Below are 19,111 nucleotides of genomic sequence, written 5' to 3'. Positions count from 1 at the left end.
TTACAAGAGCAAGAAATCCCAACCACCATTTGGACATAAACCTACACAAGCTCAGTCCGATTGAGGCAACTTAATTACCCACTAAACCACAAGGCGCCATAATTTGGTTATATGGTTACCACCCAGCGTAGTATCTGGTTTCCTGGTGTACAGAAGGCTTGTCACTCACTGTAGAGTCACCCATAGACAGAAGGAAGAGGAAAGATTGAAGGAAAGAAAGACAGAAGAGGGAGTGTAAAGTCACCCATTGACAGAAGGAAGAGGAAAGTATGAAGGAAAGAAAGACAGAAGAGGAAGGAGAGAAGATAGGACAGGGCAGACACCCAACGCAGCACTACTTCGAGTGAGTGGATGGGGAGCGCCCCCACCTACCACTATATTCATCGGAATTCAGTGAATTCTGGTGGATAGATGCGCAGTGGGTCAAGGAAGAGATGATTACATTTTGAATAGGATTCGTATCCTGATGCAAGGAATAAATCATAAGTTTTTTTGGTGTCTGCGGAGGTATACCTTGTCTGAGACTATCTAGCAAGAGCAGACTAAGACCGTTGAATTAATTGCTTCTAACAATGACACTGGACGTAGGTTCTTTTACTGATTACATTTTATATTGGGGCTAGCAGAAGTATCCGCTCTATGAATGTTTTCTAGTCACTAGTGTTATTTTTGCTAGAGTCAGTTGTAGCATATTATTATATTTTCCGTTGCTGTGGTGGTTGTTTAAGTGCTCTTTATTTTTTAGGGGGTGAGTGTGATGTGAGTGGGAGACAGGGCAGCTTGGTAGTGTAAGACACATGACACAGATGTGATTCATCTGTGGCCATCCATTCCGGAACTAAAGCGTTTGCGTATAAACAAATTCCTTTATTTACTCTTATATTATGACTCGTGGTTTTTACATTCTGTTTTATCGTCCAATTCCTCTCTCACCTCTTTATCTTCTGTGAATCTCCGTCTACTATCGTGGTCTCTCTCTCTCTCTCTCTCTCTCTCTCTCTCCCAGGGTACATTTTCCACGCTGCTGTAGCTGTCCTGAATAATGTATATTCCATAGTCTCATTATTTCGATAAAATATTCATGGTCATGCCTATTGGATTACAGTGAGATCCATACATACATACAGAAGCAGACCACATACATACACACATATATGCAAATACAGACCACATCCAGGCATCCATCCATCCATATAAACAAAAACAATCCACGTACTTTCATAAATATATACAAAAACCGTCCACATACGTACATACTACATATATATACAATTCATACATACATAGATACATACATAGATGCAAAAAGTTCATATGCATACCTAGCTACCTACCTACCTACCAGCCTACCTCCTTACCTGCATACATACACATATACACACATAGATGGAAAAACACATATATGCTTAAATGTATACATACATACTTAAACAGACCACATACATACATACATACACACATACTGTACATACAGACACAAACCACATACATACATACATATATACATACAAATACAGACCACACCGACCTTACGCTCCCACCGAGGTTCACGTTGGCTAGCATCTAATTTACTTCCTCTTCCTTATCACCTCATTCCAGTGTATACATAGACCACTCAGAGAGGGAAGTCCAAGTGAGGTGGAAGTTTGCTCAAATGTAGATTATGCGATATATTTCTTATTTCTCGTGGGATTAGGAATTAACTGGTACCTCTTCCTCACTATACTCTTTTCACATTTACTTGACCCATATTTTCACCTTTCCATATCTTATTTCATGTAGATCAGTGGCAGACAAAGACAATACAATGGCTCTACATCCTTTCCACAGCACGTCATCAGCATCAGAAGCTAGTGTTATTCTGCTACTACATCACCGCATTCATGATGGAAGGGAGATATTTTTGGGCCAAGTAGGAGTAAATAAAGTATGATTTTTATTCGTATGACTATTCTTGTGTTCTACATCCTTTCCATAACACCTCTTTGTGACTAACATCATATTCTGATGTTATTCTATTCCTATATGTTAGTATTCAAGATGTAGTGATGGTATTTTTAGGCAGTGTTAGAGTAAATAGGGTAAAATTTATATGGCTATGCCTGTGTTCTACATTCTTTTCATGGCACTTCTTTGCATCATATTCTTTTGTTACTATATTCCTGCATCCTGGCACTGAGTATAATGGAGGGATGGTGTTTCTGGACAAGTTAGAGTAAATAGAGTATAGTTCGTAGGGCCGTTCTTGTAGTCTTAGAAGGCTGGCTAACACCTGTTCTTTACTGGTTTAACAGACCACACAGACTTTAAGATCCTAATGACAGCCAAGTCTGCTCGCACATGAAAATACATCCAATTATACTATATACGTGCTCACATATACTGTATACATACATACATGTGTACATACATACACACATACATATCCTGTATACAAACATAAATGCATACATAAAAACGTACATAAATATACACACATACACATACATACATACATACATACTACATACATAACTCATCCACTCACATGTTTATAGAGAGGTAAATGGATAGATAGAAATAGATATAGATAGATAAACCGATATATAAACAGTTAGACAAATCCCTCCTAAAATGTAAAATATAGCTAAAACAAAATGTGGAAGCCACATTCCAGAATAATAATAATAATAATAATAATAATAATAATAATAATAATAATAACAAAAATAATAATAAAGAAGGAAAGGAAAATGCTTCCAGCCTCACCAAACTCCGATAACAGAACGTGAGCCTCGTGTCGTTCAATATCGTAACCCCCTTTCCTTAGCGATTTACTTTTGCATATTACTGGGTAATATCAATTCGTGTTTTTCATGTTGAAAATTGTGGTATTGGAATTATTTATTGACACAGTAGATGACAGTAATGAGTAATAAATAAAATAAATCGCATAGAGAAAGGTGTTAGGGAGCTCCGTAACCGACAAGAATAAGGATCCTGGACATAGTAAGGTTCATGCCATTCAGGGAACCAGGGAGTGACCTCTCCTTTAAAACTCTTCCAAATCCTCGACTCCATCCCAGAAGTCTTGCTACATTCAATTCGCGCAGAGGAAATTTTTGATCCATACGTAGTTTGTCCAGGCATCTTAAAATAACTCTGCCTCTTTGTCTGTCTCTGTCTCTTCTCTCTGTCTCTGTCTGTCTGTCTGTCTGTCTCTCTCTCTCATAGCCTTGATTCCTTCTTCCGTACATTAAAAAAAATATATCTGATCAATTCCCCATTCCACCAAAGATGTTGAAAGTTCCTGCGCAACCACAAAGAGAGAGAGAGAGAGAGAGAGAGAGAGAGGAGGTTATTGGTTCGTCAGGAGAACATGGACGTGAACTTTTCCCAGGCTGGTTGTAGGAATTGGCTATTAATTACCTGGCTGAGTAGTTAGTGACACAATGATGCCTAAATTACGGTCTACCTGAGAGGGGAACTTCAGTCGTTACCTCTAAGTATTCTTAAGTCGCCCAAGAAAAAGGAGAAAAGGGAAAAACAAAAAGAAAAAGGTAGAAGAATAATGACAACAAAAGGTAGAAGAGAAAGAAAAATTAAAACAATGAAAAAGAGTGAAAAAAAGAAAAAGAAAAAAGAAAAACGAAAGAAAATAGAGAAAAAGAAAAACAAGAGAGAGAGAGAGAGAGAGAGAGAGATGCTCCATGCCCCCCACACACCCCTTGCCAACATGCAGATTTTCTTCCACTGTTCATATCAAGTTTTCATCCCTGACTCAGCCGGACTCAAAGTATCTGCATGCCAATAAGCCTTATATTCTCCTGACCTTCAACCTTTCCCGTGTTTATTACTAGGCAACTTGGATCAGCATTCTCGTCGGTTATAGAAATTCCCTAACACCTCTTCCTTAGCGACTTATTTGTGGATATGGCTGATTGATACTGTTTTACACGTCATATATGCAGAGTATGGTGATATCAGAATGATTTAAGCAACACAGATGCCAACAGTAACGTGTCATAAGGAAAATAAATCGCTTTGGGAGAGGTGTTTAGAAGCTATGTTATCAAGAATAAGAGCCTTGGTGTGCTTTATTTTGGGAAGCACTGACGTTTTTGTAAATTTGTGTGGAATCTTATTTGTCAAGGAAAAGGATAAATCGTCCGTTTTTATTTGTATTTTCAGTACATAGTTTGCTCTGGCTTCTAAAACCTTCAGCCAAAGACGTAACAGCTAAGGTTATATATTATCATATCTTTCATTTGTATCTAATATTTAACTCTCTCTCTCTCTCTCTCTCTCTCTCTCTCTCTCTCTCTCTCTCTCTCTCTCTCTCTCACATCATGATGACTTCCTACCACAGATGGGTCTCTGTTGAAGCTAGGATAGCTTTGGTTTTGTGTGTGTGTGTGTGTGTGTGTGTGTGTGTGTGTGTGTGTGTGTGTGTGTGGTTCCTTTGATACATTGGCCTTTAGTGAATGGTTCCCCTGAATGGTCATTTTGTTGTGAGGTCTGTAGTGTGTGTGGTATGCATACAGGAGCCTTTTATTGTTAGGATGGATAATGAGCCAGTGTGTTGAGTTGTCCCTGGATGGTTGTTGTAAGTTTAGTATTTGCGTTATTGGTAGTGGTGGCAATGTTTCTAGTAGCATGTGTTGGTGGCAGTTGTAATGTTGGCAGAAAAGTCTTGGTAGTGGTTGTAATGTTGGTAGAAATGTTAGTAGAAATGTTAGTGGAAATGCTTAAGAGAAATACTTAAGTTAAGAGTATTCCAAGAAACTCGATATGGAGAATAGAAGGAAACAAGAGGGTGGAGAAGAGTGAGCAGGATGGGCTGCTATGGTGGTGAGTGATAAGGACAACATACCCTGTGAAGATGGGCATGGTTGGTTGGTCGATAGGAGCGTGGAGAATATTAAATTCAAAGCTTTATCCAAGAACAACAAGAAGAAGGACGCCAATACGTGCCGCATTCCTGTACAGGCATGAGCAAGTTTCCCGATACTTTTCTGCTGATTGTGACAGTGTAAGGCGTTATATGAATTATATTAAGGTGATGGCAATATGAAGCCCACAACAAAAAAGTATGAGAAAGAACGATCCTCTCAGGCGTCTGTGGAGGCGTGACCAATAAAGGAGGGCAAAATAAAGTAGTAGCAAAGGATTGTCGCTTAACTTTTGCTCATGCCTCTATCTGGCGTTAGGCGAGGTAGGTTAAAAAACAAATATCAGGATTTAGTCAGGGAGCCACAAATTCCAACTTTCATTTTTTTTGTACACGGGATGGCCAAAGACTGCAGATCTCTCTCTCTCTCTCTCTCTCTCCCTGTCTGTCTGTCTGTCTGTCTCTCTGTCTGTCTCTCTCTTCGACGTAAAGGCAAAAAATAGATTAAACGCAGTTAAAAAAAAAAAAAAAAAAAAAACGTACGGCACATACTGCAGGTGTCAGTAAATCAAATCCCCAGAAATGTTCAGTTACACAAGAAGCAAAAATGTAATAATTCCAACAATCGGGCCCTTAATCACAAATAACGGAGAGCACACTGTTTATGAAACCAAGATGATGAAAAATCTTAATACTTTCTTCGCGTCAGTATTTACAATAGAAAACATACATATGATTCCCGCAGTTTCCCTCCTTCCTATAGAAGAGGGCAATATAATCAATGATATTACAGTTAGTGATCGCGATATACTACATGAAATTAGCATATTAAAAGAGAAAAATTCACCAGGACCGTACAAAATATCTCCACGTTTAATAAAGGAGCTACAGAATGAAATATCACAGCCTTTATCTGAGCTTTTTAACTTTTCGCTAAAGAATAGTAAGGTGCCACATGGATGGAAACTTGTACAGTAAACGTAACCCCATATATACAAAAACTGCAACAAAGCAGAACCAGAAACTACCCCCCAGTTAGTTTAACATCAGTGATTTGCAAATTGCTTGAAACTATTATCAGAGACAAGTTTGTGAAACACTCAGAAACCGTCTCATCAAAAATTCGCAGCATGGTTCTCGAAATAATCGCCCTTGCCTCACTAATCTGTTGGAGTTTTTCAACGATATGCTGAACATGTACGACGAAACTAAATCTGTTGATGGTGTCTTTCTCCATTCTCAAAAGGCTTTTGACACAGTTCCACACAAAATACTCTTCAGAAGCTAAAGGTACATGGATTCAGCGGCAGTGTGCTCGATTAGGTAGAAGATTGGCTCATTGGATGAAAGAAGAGAGACTGGATAAACGTTACAAGTGGAGTATCGCAGGGTTCGGTGTTAGGTCCTATTCTTTTTTTAATATACGTAAATGACATCGATGAAGGATTATGTTGTAGGATTTCAAATTCGCAGACGATACTAAAATAGGCAACAGAGCAGCTACAGCACTGCAAAGGCAGAGAGAGCTTGATCAGCTGTTTAAATGAGCTCAGACATGGCAAATGGATTTCAGTATTATTAAATGTAAAGTGGTAAACAATGGCAGTAAAAATGTAAACATGAATAATCTCCAACTTGATAGGGTAAACCATGAAAAAGACTTGGGAGTTATAACAAACGATATGAAACCAAGCATACAATGTACAGAAGCTGTAAAAAAAAAAAAAAAAAAAAAAAAAAAAATAAATTAACTGGATTCATAGGCAGAGGATTTGAATATAACTCCTATAATATCATCCTCACTTTGTATAATTCCTTAGTACGCCTGTATTCCGTTCAGTTTTGGTCAACATATTAAAAAAAAAAAAAAAAAAAAAAAAAAAAAGATACGGAGAAACTTGAAAGAGTACAGCGAAAGATGACAAAATTAATATGACACCTAGACTGAGGGGGAAAAAAAAAACGAGAACTGTTTAGCAGCTCTGAATCTCATTACCCTAACTAAACCGAGGTTGCGAGGAGGTTTAATTCAAGTATTGAAAATACTCAAAAGAACACGATGATATGGACATCGATAAGTAATTCATAACTGATTGCTTAAACTATACTTAGAGGTATCCGGTAATGGCCATAAGATTATTGGCAAACAATTTCAATCACATGAAGATAAACATTTTTTCTTTCATATAGTTGTAAATATATGGAACAAATTGCCCTCAAAAGTAGTAAACTGCGATACAATACAAACCTTTAAAAATCTCTTGGATAAGTATCTGTCATCTGACCCCCAGCTAATATGTTCACCCCTAAATAACACATTTCTGTGAGGCATGTTATTATTTTTTTCTTGTTCTAAGACTGGAAGATACAACTGCTGAACAACATCGATAAATATTGCTGACTTAATGTTATTCTCTCTTTCAGGCAGATAGTGTAAAATAAAATTTCCTTTCCCTCTTTCCGACAGTTTTTCTATGCTGCGTGGTGGTCCTTCTTACTATTTCCTGCCGGCTTCGGCTAGAGGGTTTGGTGGGTGGGGGGAAGCCTTCCTGATTTTCTATTCTCTTGCGGATAGATCATTTTGTTAGTTATAACCTTCTCTGTACCAAACAGCCATGAAAGGACCAGTCTGTTGTTTTGCTTTCCTTTGTACTCCTTTGTACCTTGTACTCTCCGTCCCCTTCTCTCCCTTTCTCCCTCTCCCTCTCTCCTTCCCCGTGTCTCCCTCTCCCTCTCTCTCCCTCCCTCTCCCCTTCACTCACCCCCTCTTCCTTTCCCTCTCCCTCTGCCGCTCTCCCTTCCCCTCTCCCTCCCTCCCTCTCTCTCTCTCTCTCTCTCTCTCTCTCTCTCTCTCTGAGATTCTAAGAAAGAGGTCTCGAGTTCCTCCCTTATTATTGCTGCTAAAGTTGCTGTAGGTGGAATGAGGAAATACGATCATGTTTCTCCAGTCCTGAAAGAGTTAAGATGGCTAAATATTACACAAAAACATGCATTTGATACGCACTGTACTATGTATAAGATACTGCGTGGTGTGTACCCTGAATGGTTTATGTCCTTTGGTACTGTGCATAACGTGACTGGAAGTGTAACCAGACAACAAAATAGCCCATATGTACCAAGAGTCCACACTAGCACTGGTGCCAGGTCACTCGCTGTACAGGGCCCGAAGCTCTGGAATGAATTGCCCGCTTTAACAACCAACGCCAGTAGCCTACCAGTATTCAAATCTAGGCTGCTGTGTTTTCTTATGGGAGAGAAAAAAGTTTTATGACTTGAAATACCTTGGATGCATTTGCAAGATAAAAATCCCAATAGAGATTTTATTTTGCTCTAAATTTGTCTTCATTTTTACTGATTTTTCATGTTTTCATTGTACTGTACTTACTATATATCGGAACATGTATCTTTATTAATAACCACTGCTTAGTGGAAATAAAGTGATTTGAATTTGAACTCTCTCTCTCTCTCTCTCTCTCTCTCTTTCTCTCTCTCTCTCTCTCTCTCTCTCTCTCTCTCTCTCTCTCTCTCTCTCTCTCTCTCTCTCTCTCTCTCTCATTCCATTGTTCTTCATGCACCCGTCTCTACAGCCACGGTATTTCTTAACTCTTTTCTCTCTCTCTCTCTCTCTCTCTCTCTCTCTCTCTCTCTCTCTCATTTTTTTCCTACCTTGTTCTCTTCCTCACTACTATCTGGGTCTGCTCTCTCTCTCTCACTCTCCTCCGGGTTTGCCCTCTTTCCATCTCCCAACCTCTTCCGCGTCTGCTCTCATACCCTGTCTCACTTCTATCTAATTTCCTGAGACCCACTTTCTTCATTTTCGTCTTACGTTATATATTCAAATTTCTTTTTCACCCCCCCCCCACACACATTGTTTTCCGTCGATTCTTTCATGTCCTGCTGTTCAATCCTATTTCACGTATACTTCCTTCCTCCCATCTATCCTCTCCTTTTTATTAACAGTCTTGTAGGTCGCTCTTGTCTTCTCTCCTCTCCTCTCCTCCTTTTCCTCCCCTCTCACCCTTGCCCTTCCAGCTAAAGCAACTGACCATTTTTCCCTCTCAGTTCATGACCAAGTGGCAAGCCAGGCTGACTCCTATCTTCATTAGGTGTTTTTTTGCTCAGTTTAATGTCCGGAAAAGGGAAAAAATAAGCAGGAGAGAAAATGTAAAAATTATGCGTGAAATAATGGAGAGAGAGAGAGAGAGAGAGAGAGAGAGAGAGAGAGAGAGAGAGCAGCACAGGAGGACTTTATGGCGACTAAGTTGAAGATAAAAAAAAGAGACACCTAAAGCTTCAATGATGTAGATTTAACGCTTAATGTTATTCGAGCTTGTTATCATTTAATCTTGTTAGATCTCTCTCTCTCTCTCTCTCTCAAATGCATGGAACAAGCTTCTCTCAGTATTAAAGTCGGACCTCTTCGTTGAAGCCGGTAAGTCTGAGTTTCCATGTGCTTATGTGACTCTCTCTCTCTCTCTCTCTAATAAGTTTATATATTAATAATAAAGTCTGACCATCTCACTGAGGCCATAATGTCTGAGAGGAACGTGTTTTTGTCCCACCTCCCCTATGTTTCTCTGTCCCAGCTATGGCGTAAGTTTTCCCATTAAAGATTTAAAGATAAACCACATCACTGGAACCTTTGTCTATGTGATCCTCTCTCTCTCTCTCTCCTCAGCATCTCAGACTGTCATGGTTGTGTGGCAATGTGGGAATGAGTTGGATTCTCCACTCCTTTGGTCCTCTCTTACTTCTCCATTCACTCTCTCCCAGCACTGTAATAAAAGTATTGAAAGAAATTACGAAAGCAAAGCGTTGGTTTGAAATCGAGGGAGTTACTGAATATTATGTAGCTTACTGTCCAAAGTGTTATTTATATTCTTTATTAAAAATGGGAGCACTGAGCCTCTTAAAACAAATACCAGAGGCTTTTTTAATGTATTCCCACTTAAACAGATGGATTGACTTATGACAGATTCTAATTATTTGAGAGTCTTTAAAAAAATTGATCTCTCTATCTGTTTCTCTGTTTATCACTGTTTTTATCTATCTGTCTATCTGTGTATCTATCTACACACACGCACACGCGCGCGCGCACACACACACACACACACACACACACACACACACACACATATATATATATATATATATATATATATATATATATTGTTACGGAACAGAGAAAGATAATGTACACTTTAAGTGAGACCACTAAAAATCACTACTGTCCCGTAAAGTTCCAGGTTCAAAACAAAAGAGTTAGGTAAAATTACAAGTTAAAGTTTAATGCTCAAACTAACATCAAAACATTCAGGACTCATAAGGATAATGTAATGGCAAATAAACAGGTTAAATATATGGTTAACTGCAATAGCCTCTATTAACACGACATTAGCAAGAGTAAATTTATCTAAGTCAGCCCTGTTAAAATGAGATACTGGGTAATGCTCAGTTAATGCCAGATAAATAATTACAAATACAAACTATTATTACCACTGGCTGACAAAATGAATTCTACACAATTTACAAAAACTTTCCAAGCCTAAGAATTAAACTTATGCTATACAGTACAAGAACAAAATGCAATAACACTTATACTCAAATCACACAGCTGCTAGATGGTTGGAGACTTCCTGAGAAATTCACAATAATAATAACTGTACAGGGGAGGACAGAGATGTGAACAAAATGAGGAGCAGATCTAAGTGGCAATGATGCAGAGACTGAGCTCATTATATAGGGACCGGCAGAGCTTGATACAACTTGTAAGAAGGACGCGCAAATGAAGCCATGGGGACAAAGAGTTGACAATCCTGCTCTGAACTCCAGAAATGACGACTTACTCTACTATAACGGTAGAAGGGGGGAACTGAGGCAGAACACGCTCGTGATCAAACATGCAGCATACTGTGCGTTAAAATTACACAAAGGATGATGAAATCATAGGCTATGTAACACCTCCCCACAAAGAAAAAGAAATTTACAAAGGAAATTTCTTATTACTCTAAAACAATCTGTCTAAAGTCTAGATAAGCAATCTGCAATAACATTTTCTTTCCCCTTGACATGTTGTATGTCTAATGAATACTCCTGAAGAAGTAGACTCCATCTTGTCAGTCTCTGATTTTATCTTTAAACTTACTAAGGAATTTCAGTGGGTTATGATTGGTATAAATGACTATGGGGTCAAAACCAGAACACAAATAAAATGTAAAATGCTGTAAACCCAAAATCAAGGCCAATAGCTCTCTCTCAATAGTTGAGTAGTTCTTTTGAGGTGGAGTGAACTTCTTACTGTAATAAGATACAGGGTGTTCAATACCCTGATCATCCTCTTGCAGCAAAACAGCCCCAGCCCCTGTATCACTTGCATCAACAGCCATCTTAAAAGGCTTAGCAAAAATTTGGAGTAGCGAGCACTGGCTGACTTAATAGAATAGCTTTAAGTTTGTTGAAAGAGGATTCACAGTTATCGGTCCAGACAAATTTAACTCCCTTTTTCAGTAGGTCTGTAAGTGGTGATACAAGAATAGAAAAGTTAAGAACAAATCTCCTGTAATAACCTACCATTCCCAAAAATCTTTGTAGCTCTTTCCTACTTTTAGGTCTGGGAAGATCACTTATAACCTGAACCTTAGCTCCTGGTGGTGCAACATGTCCATCACCAATTACATACCCAAGGTACTGAACTTTACCTTGACCAAACTCACACTTTGATAAATTAGCTACAAGATTAGCATGAACTAAACGGTCAAGAAATTTACTGACATGCCATAGGTGATCTTTCCAGTTGTCACTGAAGATTAATACATCATCAATATAAACAACACACCCTGCCAAACCCTCTGTTACAACATTCATGAGCTTCAGAAATGTGGCTGGTGCATTCTTCATACCATATGGCATTACCGAACATGCAAAAGTCTTTCCTAGTGTTACAAAACATGAGATCTCCCTAGCACGTTCAGTCATAGGTACTTGCCAGTATCCCTTTAACAAATCAAACTTACTTATGTACCTAGCCTTTCCGATCTTGTCTATGCAATCTTCCACGCGAGGGAGAGGGTAAGTGTCTGTTTTGGTTATCTGATTAACACGTCTGTAGTCGATGCAAAGCCGCTGTGACCCACCTGGCTTAGGGACTAGAGTGACAGGAGAACTCCACTCGCTCTGACAGGGCTCAATCATCTTGTGGTCCAACAGGTAGCCAAGCTCCTTCTGGATGAGAGGAACTTTCACTGGGTTCACACGGTAAGGAGGCAATTTAATTGGCTTTGCGTCTCCAACATCGACATCATGCATCAACACAGTGGTTCTTCCTGGAGTAGCACGGAACACTTGCGGGTACTCCTGCAGTAATGCCGAAAACTCCTGCCTTTCCTTGGGTGGTAGATGAGAAAGCTTAGTCTGGAGATCATTCATGATATCAGGATTCTTCCCCAAACTATCACTCAGGCTCATACTGCATGGGAGAGCTTCACTTGCAGACTCGGGTGGAACAGCTACAGTGCAGACTGGATTATTTTCGTCCCGCCTGTGATATAACTTTAGCATGTTGATGTGACATAGTTGCTTGTTCTTTCTACGATCTGGTGTGGCGATGACATAGTTGACATCACTGAGTTTCTTCTCCACGAAATAAGGACCACTAAACTTGGCTTGAAGAGGTTGCTCATGAACTGGTAGCAGAATCAAAACCTGATCTCCTGGCTGAAAGTGGCGCAACCGGGACTTCTTATCATACCAAGTCTTCATCTTCTGAGCAGCTCCTAAATTCTCTCTCGCCAGCTGTAAAGCAGTGGACAGCCGTTCTTTGAACTTCATCACATACTCCAGCAGGTTAACGTCATCTTCCTCCGACAGCCAGCATTCCTTGAGTAACTTAAGGGGTCCTCTTACTTCATGGCCAAACAGTAGTTCAAAAGGTGAGAAGCCCAGTGATTCATTTGGAGATTCTCTTGCGGCAAACACAACGAATGGAAGACCTTTATCCCAGTCTTTCTGATGTTCCAAACAGTATTTCTTGAGCATCGATTTGAGTGTTTGATGATATCTCTCCAACGCTCCTTGGGTCTGGGGATGGTAAGCTGAAGACGTGATCTGGGTGATGCCCAACTCTTTCAGAGACTGCTTGAAAACGTTTGACATGAAATTACTTCCCCGGTCGGACTGTACCTTCTTGGGCAGACCAAATTTTGTGAAGAACCCTAGCATTTCCTTAACCACGTTCTTTGCTGAGATGTTTCTAAGTGGAATGGCTTCAGGATAACGAGTAGCCATATCAATCATGGTCAACACATAAGAAAATCCTGAAGAAGTCTTAGGAAGAGGGCCCACAATATCCACCAACACACGGGTGAAAGGCGCCTCAAAAGGAGGAATGGGAACTAGAGGTGCAACCTTTTCGGTCTGATTACACTTCCCCACAACTTGACAGGTGTGACAAGACTTACAATACCAGGAAACATCCCTGAAGATACCTGGCCAGTAGAAGTGTTTCAAAATGCGTGCCACAGTCTTCCTCACTCCAAGGTGTCCTGCCAAACTGGAATCATGAGCCACTCGAATGATATCCTGCCTACAAACACGAGGGATGACAACTTGATGTACAACCTCCCATTCACAGTCGGCTGATACTGTTGGGGGTCTCCACTTCCTCATAAGTACTCCTGACTTTACATAATAACAAGTAGAAGCACCGGCTGACTCTTCTTCACTGTAAGCAGAGTTAGCTAGACCTTTCAACTCAGGGTCAGCAACCTGCAACTCAACCAACTCTTGACGAGACAAATTATCAACACTACGGGGTACTGCCCCATCTGGTGAGTGGTCCAAATTAGCAAGAAAAGTGTCAGCTAGGATAACATCATCATCATCATTATCCTCTAAATCACCAGTAACTTTAGACTTAGCCCTAGTGACAGCACATGCAGGGAACACATCAGGAACATCACAATCCTGGGCCGCAGCCACTGGCTCACTAGACAACTGAGGAGCTGGACACACTTGACTTCCACCAATATCATTTCCAAGTAAGAAAGTTACACCTGACATTGGGAGTGTCTCAACCAACCCAACCATAACAGAACCATTAGCAAAACCAGACTCTAAATTCACTCTGCACAGAGGGACAGAGAAGTAATTATTCCCTACACCTTGTAAGATTACAGTTTCATCAGAGGAATTAACATTAGAGCCTAGAACACTGGTCATCATAAGGGATTGGCAAGCACCTGTATCACGATATATTTGAACTGATTTCCTGTCATTACTGTCCAGAGGACTGACAAAACCATCAGACAGGAAATTAGCACATGAACTCTTGAGAGTGTCACCCACGTTATTGCTCAAAAGAGGAGCTCCATCATGATAATTTAAGTTACCCCTCAAAGCAGGTTCAGTTAACTCAGTTAAAGAATTCTGGGAACTCTCAAGGGTGGACACTAGACCAATTGACTGAATATTTAAAGACTCCTTTTTGTTCACATCACGCTGTCTCCTGAAACATCTCTCCGTAGTATGACCAAGCTTACTACAATAAGTACATTTACTTTTCTGAAATCTAGAGGTGAAGCTGGTATTTACTTCCTGAGAAAGATCTCCTTTATTCTCTTTCCTGTTACCTGTACTCTGAGTAGAGGCAACGTACTTACTCTCAGCTTTCCCTTTTTCTTTAGAATATCTCTTGTGAGTGAGAACATATTCATCAGCTAAAACTGCAGCATCAGACAAATTATCTATTCTTTTCTCATCAAGATATAGGCTTACATCTTTATAAATACACCTTTTGAAGTCCTCGAGCAAAATCATCTGCTTAAATTTACCAAAATCAGAATCCACATTCTTAGAATTTAACCACTGCTCTAACAGATCTTCTTTGATTTTTGCATACTCAACATGGGATTGCTTATCTTGCTTGTAAGTTGTCCTAAATTTTACTCTATAGGCTTCAGGAACAAGCTCATAGGCCTTAAGAATCAAGCTCTTAACTACATCATAATTATCAGATTGATCCTGAGGCAAAGATGCATAAGTTACTTGAGCTTTACCGGTGAGAACAGTTTGAAGGAGTACTGGCCAATACTTTTTAGGCCAATTAAAACCTGTAGCTACCCTCTCAAACAACTGAAAATACTTTGTTAAATCAGATTCATTAAAAGGAGGGACAAGTTTAACATTTTTAGCCACATCAAAATCATCAGAGCTAGATGATCCAGTTCCACCTTGTTTCATGCGATACTCATGGTCTGCCTGAATCCTAGCAAGTTCAATTTGTGCCTGAGCCTGTATTTGTGCCTCCTGAATCCGAGCCTGAGATTCAGCGTCCTTAGCATTTGCTTGAAATTCAGCCTCCTGAATACGAGCCTGAGACTCCGCCTCCTTAGCCTGAGACTCAGCCTCCTTAGCACGTGCTTGAAATTCAGCCTCCTTAACACGAGCCTCCTGCAGGGCTAGCTGTAACTTAGCTAATTCAATCTGCGTTTGCTCATTTGGAGGAGTTACATTAAACAAGCTTTTATTAATCATGCAAACAATTTGATCTTTAGAATGATGAGAGTGAACTGCAATTCCCAATTGTTGAGCAACAAGCTTAAGTTCATTCTTTGTTCTGTTTTCTACATCACACACTGTTTGCACATTTGACAAAAAATCTTTGGCTTCATCAAGTGTAGTAATAGTAGACATCATGAATAAGTAACAGTCACAAAATATCAAGCAATATCCTTATGATAATATCCTGAATATCCTGATAAGAGGTCGCCAAATTTATGTTATGGAACAGAGAAAGATAAGGTACACTTTAAGTGAGACTACTAAAAATCACAACTGTCCCGTAAAGTTCCAGGTTCAAAACAAAAGAGTTAGGTAAAATTACAAGTTAAAGTTTAATGCTCAATCTAACATCAAAACATTCAGGACTCATAAGGATAAGGATAATGGCAAATAAACAGGTTAAATATATGGTTAACTGCAATAGCCTCTATTAACACGACATTAGCAAGAGTAAATTTATCTAAGTCAGCCCTGTTAAAATGAGATACTGGGTAATGCTCAGTTAATGCAAGATAAATAATTACAGATACAAACTATTATTACCACTGGCTGACAAAATGAATTCTACACAATTTACAAAAACTTTCCAGGCCGAAGAATTAAACTTATGCTATACAGTACAAGAACAAAATGCAATAACACTTATACTCAAATCACACAGCTGCTAAATGGTTGGAGACTTCCTGAGAAATTCACAATAATAATAACTGTACAGGGGAGGACAGAGATGTGAACAAAATGAGGAGCAGATCTAAGTGGCAATGATGCAGAGACTGAGCTCATTATATAGGGGCCGGCAGAGCTTGATACAACTTGTAAGAAGGACGCGCAAATGAAGCCATGGGGACAAAGAGTTGACAATCCTGCTCTGAACTCCAGAAATGACGACTTACTCTACTATAAGGTAGAAGGGGGGAACTGAGGCAGAACACGCTCGTGATCAAACATGCAGCATACTGTGCTTTAAAATTACACAAAGGATGATGAAATCATAGGCTATGTAATAATATATATATATATATATATATATATATATATATATATATATATATATATATATATATATACATATATATATATATATGCACTGTATATGTATAAAATATTTCTAATATTTGTTACTGCTTAGAATTCAGGATAGAGAGATGGCACTTTTAGGTCAAGTTGATTTTAAAGGAGTACAGTATAACTTGAATAATCTACAGCCAGACTGAAAATTAGTACGGGTAACTACCAGAGTGCCTCTGGGGTACATCCTTGGTCCTGTGCCTATTATATATATGGTGGTAATCTAATTTTAGGAATCACTGGCAGTATAGTGAACTACTATTCATTTAAAATAATAAGGAGAATCGTTAGCCCAGCATGAGAGTGTAATAACATGCCAAGGAATCTTGCCATACTAAACTAGTGGTCAGTGGTAGTAGTAGTTGTTGTCCCTGGCTCATCTGAATGTAAACCCAGTGAACTACAAGTTGATATTTTCCCACACTTGCAGCCCATCATCATTTTTCGGGGGAGCAAGGATAGAGTTTAAGGATGTTTGTATAGCCAGGCAGCTCCATCACCCAGTTCCATCAGTGCCACCACGTAAAGGCGTCCCTCGCCAACACCATGCACAAGATAAAAAGGTTTAACCCCATTTCTCCTGACTTCATCGTTGTTGTGGTTGCAGAAAAATAAAATTAGTCAACTTCAAGCGAAATATTTAATGATAGTAATGTCAAAAGTCGAAAGGTCCCAGTCCTGGCATACCCCTCTTGCCGCCACGGACGCACCTAGACATTTTCTATAGCCCAAGACAAGACTATATTGTTCATGTGTCAGATATCTGAGCAGCAAAAAATGAATAAGAATTGTAATGATTAAGTATTTTGTCGCCTTTCTCCTCTTTTTAATACTATTCTATTCCATTCCATCTCATTCCCTTCCCTGCTATTCCCTTCCCTTCCCTTCCCTACCCTACCATCACCTTCTCTTTCATTTTCAGAGTGGCCACGCGTGATTTATCCTGACCTGACCTGGCTTCACCCCAGCATCTCTTGCGGTCAAAACAATTCTGGTTCGAGGCCAAGGCAGCCTGTTCCCCGACAGAGAATAATATGGACAAAATCGTAAAACAAAGACCCTATGAATATCAATGGGAAGGAATGGGAGGGGCTTTTGCCAATTTGTTTATTTGCCTGTGTATCTATCGCCAGTCTATCTGTCTATCTATCTGACACTTTGTCCGTCTGTGTATTTGTGCATCAATTTAACTTGCTTTATTACTCTAGAAAATAATGGACAGAAAAACAAAGCAAAACCTACTGCATACTGATGTGAAGGAATGAGAGGCTTGTATTTTATTTGTCTCAGAGCTCAGAGTGTGTGGCACTGTCTGTGTCTGTCTGCTTCACACACACACACACACACACACACACACACACACACACACACACACACACACACACACACGCTAGCACACTCTCGAACACACACTGTCACGTCTTTCCAATTTCATTCTTCTTTACATCTGTTTTAATTAACCTCAAATCGTCTTCTTAAACACTAGGAGTTACAGTAGAAACAGCCTTCACCACCATGAGGCTGTCCCAGGCTGAATGAAATCGTCTGGCGGCAGCAGGAATGAAATATATAGGAACTGACTGGTGCTTAATTGGTCAGTTCTCTTTAAAGAGTGTGGCCACCCCTTATGGTACGAAGGCCCATAGGGATAGATAGATAGGTCGAGCGATTGATAGATTGGTAAATAGTTTGATAGATCGATAGATAAACAAACAGACAGATAAGTAAAGAGATATACATATAGAAAGATAGAGATGAGTACATACCTATACATACAGAAAGACAGATAGACGGGTAATTAGATATACATAGAGAGATATACAGATCGATGGACAGATACATAAGGAGACTGACAGGTAGATATAAATGCATACATGGATAGATAGATAGATTGATAGATAGATCTTATTGGACAGAGAGAGAGAGAGAGAGAGAGAGAGAGAGAGAGAGAGAGAGAGAGAGAGAGAGAGAGAGACAGAGACAGACAGACAGAAATAACCCTCTCTTCATCCAATCCATACTTTTCTACGTATAGAGGCCAAGGAGGGGTTTTTCCTGTTATGGCCTCAAAAACAAGTAGGAGCTGTAAAGGACTATCGACCCAGTATAGGCTACAACTCTGTCCTTGCATTTCAGACCTGATGAGCTGACAGATGTGTGTGTGTGTGTGTGTGTGTGTGTGTGTGTGTGTGTGTGTGTGTGTGTGTGTGCTTCTTTCTTCTTTCCCTTTCATAGGTCTGGATTCTCTCTCTGTCTCTGTCTGTCTGTCTGTCTGTCTGTCTGTCTTTCTCTGATGGTCAAGTAATTACAAGGCTTTGTCTGAGTACCGGTGTTGGTCCTCTCATGGTCGGTACAACTCTAGTCTTCTATTGCAATCAGCGTCAGAAGACTTAACCTGCCGCGTCCCGACGACGTATGGATACGTCACCACGTTTTGTCACAGTGACACCTGACGATGTATCCATTCGTTATGCAATTGTGAGGTCCGTCATTTGTACATTTTTCAAGTTTCACGGGTGATTTTTGGTAGACATATGTAGGAGACCTTCCTCTACCCAACGCAAGGCAGGGATAATGCCTGGCCCCACTTGAACCCCTCTCCCCCACACATGCCAT

This window comes from Coenobita brevimanus, chromosome 104 (genome assembly GCF_032717465.1).
Source record: "Coenobita brevimanus isolate Jiangsu-jjx chromosome 104, ASM3271746v2, whole genome shotgun sequence".
Lineage (NCBI taxonomy): Eukaryota > Metazoa > Arthropoda > Malacostraca > Decapoda > Coenobitidae > Coenobita > Coenobita brevimanus.
This window is presented reverse-complemented; position numbering follows the sequence as displayed.